The 5,522-nt window shown below is 60.9% G+C and overlaps 1 long non-coding RNA gene across 1 annotated transcript; it reads right to left on the bottom strand.

The window, feature by feature from the left end:
• Positions 1-1,907: 1,907 nt before the first annotated feature.
• On the bottom strand, positions 1,908-3,819 carry LOC144950871 (uncharacterized). Its single transcript, XR_013640411.1, has 3 exons — positions 3,731-3,819; positions 2,473-2,621; positions 1,908-2,053 (listed from the first exon to the last, which is right to left on the bottom strand). It is a non-coding gene; the product is annotated as an uncharacterized LOC144950871 (long non-coding RNA).
• Positions 3,820-5,522: the final 1,703 nt, after the last annotated feature.

The following is a 5,522-nucleotide window of genomic DNA, read 5'->3' as shown; positions in this document are numbered from 1 at the left end:
ATTGTGATGGTTGTTGTGGAGGTGGTGGTGGTCGTGGTCGTGATTGTGGTGGTTGTTGTGGAGGTGGTGGTGGTGGCGGTGGTCGTGGTGGTGTTGGTCGTGGTGGTGGAGGTGGTGGTCGTGGTGGTGGTGGCGGTGGTGGTGGTCGTGATTGTGGTGGTTGTTGTGGTGGTGGCGGTGGTGGTCGTGGTGGTGGTCGTGATTGTGGTGGTTGTGGTGGTGGTTGTGGTGGTGGTTGTTGTGGTGGTGGCGCTGGTCACCTCGGTGTACTGCTGCACGACGCTCTCGGGCGTGGGTCCCAGGAAGAAGTAGAAGTCGAGGACTCCGCCGATGGTGCGGTACGTGAGGGCCGGACCCGGCGCCAGCGTCACATCTGCGGCCACCGACACCGACACCAACGCCGACCCGCACGGGCTGTGAGGCCGGACCCGCGGTGCCGGCCCCGCGGTGGGGCAACTGGGCCACTTGCCAGCGCGTGCCCCGTGGACGTGTGGTTTGGCGACGTTGGCCCAACGTTGGGTCAACGTCGCGCATTTACCGGCTACGGGGCGGTTCAATTGCGGGAACGTGACGACGTAGCCACACGCACCGATAACATTAAAAATAAAAATGTAAAAACAAATCGTGAACAGCCGTGAATAGAGCCCCTGGCTCTCGGTCTTCCTCTCACCCTGCGCGTTGGAGTTGAGCAGCAGCACCCCGTGGGCCGTGAAGTCGGAGCCCACGCCCATGTAGAAGTTGTGCACCCCGTACAGGTTGCCTGCGGGCTGCACACAGAGACACAGAGACACACAGAGAGAGACACACACAGAGCCACAGAGAGACACATAGATACACAGAGAGACCCACACCCATGTAGAAGTTGTGCACCCCGTACAGGTTGCCTGCGGGCTGCACAGAGACACAGAGACACACAGAGACACAGAGACACACAGAGAGAGAGACACACAGAGCCACAGAGAGACACATAGATACACAGAGAGACCCACACCCATGTAGAAGTTGTGCACCCCGTACAGGTTGCCTGCGGGCTGCACACAGAGACACAGAGACACACAGAGAGAGAGACACACAGAGCCACAGAGAGACACATAGATACACAGAGAGACCCACACCCATGTAGAAGTTGTGCACCCCGTACAGGTTGCCTGCGGGCTGCACAGAGACACAGAGACACACAGAGACACAGAGACACACAGAGAGAGAGACACACAGAGCCACAGAGAGACACATAGATACACAGAGAGACCCACACCCATGTAGAAGTTGTGCACCCCGTACAGGTTGCCTGCGGGCTGCACAGAGACACAGAGACACACAGAGACACAGAGACACACAGAGAGAGAGACACACAGAGCCACAGAGAGACACATAGATACACAGAGAGACCCACACCCATGTAGAAGTTGTGCACCCCGTACAGGTTGCCTGCGGGCTGCACACAGAGACACAGAGACACACAGAGAGAGAGACACACAGAGCCACAGAGAGACACATAGATACACAGAGAGACCCACGCCCATGTAGAAGTTGTGCACCCCGTACAGGTTGCCTGCGGGCTGCACACAGAGAGACACAGAGAGAGAGACAGAGAGACACATAGAGACACACAGAAACACACACAGAGAGACACACAGAGACACACAGAGACACAGAGAGAGACACACAGAGACACAGAGAGACACAGAGACACACAGAGAGAGACACAGAGACGCAGAGAGAGGTGGAGGTGTTCGTCGCCGATCGTTGTCCGTGAGCTGCTGGATCGCGCTCGCGTGCCCCTGCAACCCCTCGGTGCCCTGCGCCCCCCCCCCCCTGCGCCACCTCCCCCCCTGCACCATTCCCTGCGCCCCCCCCCCACTCGTCCGCGCCCCCCCTCACCGTGGGCGACTGGTCGCGTGCGTACATCCCGTGGCTGACGAAGTGGTCGTGGTGGCGGTAGGCGGGGTGCTCGTGCTCGCCGAAGCCGTAGACCGAGGAGCCCGCCCCGAGGCGCGTGGCGAGCTGCAGGAACTGCTGCGAGAAGGTGAGGCCCCCCAGGGAGGTGTCCCACCTGGCACACACCACCACCACCACCGCCACCACCACACAGAAATCGTCACCACCACCACCACACAGATCGTCACCACCACCACCGCCACCACCACACAGAAATCGTCACCACCACCACCACCACACAGATCGTCACCACCACCACCACCACCACCACACAGAGATCGTCACCACCACCACCAACACCACAACACAACCATCACCACACAGAGATCGTCACCACCACCACCACCGCACAGAGATCGTCACCACCACCACCACCGACCACCACCATAATGAAGGTGGGAGGTGTTTGGCCATTCCGAATACAGCAGTCTCACTCGCCATCCACGGCGGGTGTTAGGACCCCCCACTCCACCACCCCACAACACACCACACCACACTACCCCACACCACCCCACCCCACCCCCACCGACTCACAGGGCCTCCCCGCTGCTCTTGCGCAGCACCTTGAAGTGGAAGAAGGGCGCGCTCTCGAAGCGCACCTCGTACTGCGGCCCCGCGGCCGCCGTGTCGGGCGACGGCACCTGCAGCGGCACCTCGAAGCGAGCCTGGCTGGGGTCAAACACCTGCGGCGAGGTCATAGGGGGGGGGTCACGCGAGGTCAAGGTCACGGCCCGGCGCCACGCGGCCACGCGCGGTCGAGGGAGAAGTCCCCGCGGTCTCAAACTCAACGGCGTCGTCGTCTGACCGCCGGTCAGACGTGGATTTTATCTCCGGGCCCTACGGTTTTTTTCCCTCCACATTTAGAATCAACGTCGCCACGCGTTTAGAGTCATTTGGCTGCTGCTGTGATGATGATGAAGAGAAGCCAATTCGTTGAGCTCTCGATTGTGACGGCCAGAGCTGCCTGGCTCAGTGGGGCCTCACACCTCGTAGAATAAAAACACAATAGTGGAGTTTGTAGTCTACTCGCGGGAGGGGGTGGGGCGCGGGCTGCGGCCTGGATACCGTGCGGGAGGACAAATCGCAACAGTTGAACGTCGAAGGAAGAACGACAAAGGTTTTGTTTTTCTTGTCGAGTTAGATCGCCTGAATATAAACGATGTGAGCATTTCGATTTAACGCTTTCGTGACTGCAGGGATTCATCTTCTTGGTTCTTTCGGTAAAGTCGAAACGTCGTGAGAATTGTTTTATTATGTTTTATTTTTATTATTTTATTACTTCCCTTCTACGTGACTTTACCGAAAGAACCAAGAAGATGTGAGCATTGTGACGTTTCGCTGGGCATTGCAACAATCAGCTTCGTCGGGCGATTTGCCAGAATTCTGGCCATAACTCTGTAAAACCGCCTGATGAAGCTGGTTGCAATCACCAGCGAAACGTCGCGAACGATATCGATATTGTGTTTTGCCGACCGTCGCTAGACCGTCGCTAGATCGTCGCTAGACCGTCGCTAGACCGTCGCTAGAACGCGTGACAGACAACCACAGGTCGTAAGGTCGCTCGTCCAGTCGAGCGCCCATCGTTTATTTAGAGTTTCACACTCGCGGTGTCGCGCCACTCCACCCACCTCCCCCCACCCCCCACCTCCACCCCCCCCTCCCCCTACCTCCACCCCCCACCTCCACCCCCCTCCCCCCACCTCCACCCCCCCCCACCTCCACCCCCTCCCCCCACCTTCACCCCCCCCCGCCCCCCACCTGACAGGCGAGTTCGCGCTGCGAGGCGTCTGACCTTGATGCGCAGGCGGTCCGCCGTGTGGAACTCGGCCTCGAGCGCGATGATCTCCACGTCGGCCCCGAACAGGCTGCTGCTGTGCAGCTTCTGCAGGTCCACCCTGGGGGCACCGGGAGGGGGGGCGGTCAAGACACCGGAGACAAAGACAAAGATCCCCCGGGTAGCCTTCACCAGACTGTTGGGCCAAGTGCTGTTCGCGAACAGCAGCGGCGCCTATGAAGGCCGGCACGGCACACGGTGGAGTGGGTGGCCAGCACCGCACCCGGCCGCCTTTGTCTTCCACGGGGGCGATGTTGTTTACACATCGCACCAGGTGCTAAATTGGGGCTGAGTCGACCTTGGGGAGACCCAGGACCGGTGCAGATAATCGTCACTGATGTTGGCCGTGAGCGGGAATCGAACCCGGGTCGCCAGGTTTGTAGCGCAGTCAGCTAACCACCAACAACAACAACCGCCATTCGCCACTAAGTGACGGCGACGTCACCACGGCGCTCGTGCCAGGCTAGGTGCACTTCAAGGGCCACGAGAAGTGTCGATCGCCCGCTGGCAGGAGGCCACGGGACAGGCCCAGCAGGTGCCGTGGGTGGACCGACTGAGATGATACAGCCGCAAGCGCCGTCACTTTGTGAACTTTCCGACACAGAAAGTAACGACGCCAAAAGTTAAAACGCCCAGCCGGACGGTCGGTTGTTGGTCGGGCAGTCAGTCGGTCAGTCAGTCAGTCAGTCGGTCAGTCGGTCAGTCGGTCAGTCGGTCAGTCGGTCGGTCAGTCGGTCGATCGGTCGGTCGGTCGGTGAGCCCCCCACGCACCTCCAGCCCTTGGCCGTCTTCTGCGGGGCCCCCCGCATGGCGTAGCCGTAGGAGCCGTCCCTGGGGATGAAGCACCACGGGGCGCCGGCGGCGCTCGCCGGGCACCAGCGGCAGCCGCGGGCGCGGCACGCGGCCTCCGAGGCGCCCTTCTCGGGGTGGCAGTCCACGCGCTCCGCGTCCTCCACCAGCTGGTCTACAAACACAAAGATACCCCCCCCCCCCCGGAGGGGCAAGGGCCGTTAGCGAGGGGCACTGCCAATGAGGGCCGGATCGGCACACGAGGGGGTGGGTGGCCAGCACCACGCCCGACCGCCTTTGTCTCCCCGGTGGCGATGTTTACACACCGCACCCCGGAACTCATTTGAGGCTGAGTCGACCTAGGGGAGGCCCCAGGACCGGTTCACCTAATGGTCACGGGTGTTGGTGGCCGTGAGCGGCTCGAACTCGGAGCGCGCTAACTACTGCACCTCCGCTCCCCATAACAACAACAACACCCTCCATTCGCCACTAAGTGGCGGTGACGTCACCACGGCGCTCGTGCCAGGCTAGGTGCACTTGAAGGTCACGTGAAGTTGCTCCGCGGGGCTCGCCCCGCGTCCTTTCAGCAAACGTTGCCCACCGCCGCTGCTGCAATTCCGACAGGAAATGACATCACACCCGGCGCAGGAGCACCCTTTGTGACGTCATTGGAGTTGACATTTTTGATTGGAGTGGGGGCGGGGCTTCGTGTTGGCTTCTCGCGCTGGAAGATCCTCGGCGCAGCGTCTGGGCGCGAGGCGCCACGTGCCCACTCCCCATGGCCGACGTCTCGCGCGACGCTCTACGGCTGCACGCGGCGGTTGTCCGCGTCGGGTGGTGGAGGGCATTCACGACCGCAGGTGTGGCCCCCGGTAACCACGTGATCTGACCCCCCCCCCGCCCCCACCCAAAAAAAAAAATCAAGAATGAAAATTAAAGAGATAGGAGATTTGAGGAGTGG

Source organism: Lampetra fluviatilis, chromosome 59, assembly GCF_964198595.1.
Source record: "Lampetra fluviatilis chromosome 59, kcLamFluv1.1, whole genome shotgun sequence".
Lineage (NCBI taxonomy): Eukaryota > Metazoa > Chordata > Hyperoartia > Petromyzontiformes > Petromyzontidae > Lampetra > Lampetra fluviatilis.
The sequence above is the reverse complement of the archived record's forward strand: the minus strand, read 5'-3'. Positions and strand labels throughout refer to the sequence as shown.